The sequence below is a fragment of the Triticum aestivum genome, chromosome 3A (genome assembly GCF_018294505.1).
Source record: "Triticum aestivum cultivar Chinese Spring chromosome 3A, IWGSC CS RefSeq v2.1, whole genome shotgun sequence".
Lineage (NCBI taxonomy): Eukaryota > Viridiplantae > Streptophyta > Magnoliopsida > Poales > Poaceae > Triticum > Triticum aestivum.
In genome coordinates this window covers 548,506,412-548,507,191 of record NC_057800.1, presented here as the reverse complement: position 1 = coordinate 548,507,191, position 780 = coordinate 548,506,412, and positions in this window count along the sequence as shown.

The window sequence follows — 780 nt, the reverse complement described above, 5'->3', positions numbered from 1 at the left end:
GCGATGGCGAGGTCGGGGCAGGGCGCGTCGAGGTCGGGGCAGGGTGTGGCGAGGCCGGGGCAAGGGCGATGGAGATGGCGGACGGGGACGTGTGGCAGCCTGGCAGCGTCGATGTCGTCGACGTTGTCGGGGCGGAACTGTGAGATGAGAAGTGAAAATTTTCACAAGTCCTGCTTATATGCCCAGAGCATTGGTTCCGGTTCATAGCACAAACCAGGACCAATGCACCCTTTAGTCCCGGTTGGTGCCGCCAACCGTGACAAAAGGTCAATTTTCGACAGCCCAAAGGGCGGGAAGCGGCGGCCTTTGGTTCCGGTTGGTGGCACCAACCGGTACCAAAGGGGGGCATTCATATCGGTTGGTGCCACCAACCGGAACCAAAGGCCTCGTGCTCCTCGTGGCCAAAACTGTAGTCCCACCTCGCTAGTTGAGAGGGGTGCGGAGTGGTTTATAAGCCCCACTGCCGCACCCATCTCGAGCTCCTCTCGATTGTAGGCTTACGGGCCTAATTGTCATTGTTATGCCTGATGGGCCTACTGGGCCTTCTGCGGGCCTGAATCTTGGCCCATGATAGGGTTTCTAGTCGTATTCACGCCGTGGTGGCCCAATAGTTGGCACTTTTTAAATTTTTCTTTTCGTTTTATTTATTTTATTTTGTTTCTACTTACAACAAAAAACTTATTGTTGCTATTTTTATTTATTTTATTAAAGTTTATTTATTCTACTTTTATAAAGTTTATTTTGTTTCTACTTCTTTATTTTATAAAAGTTTATTTTATT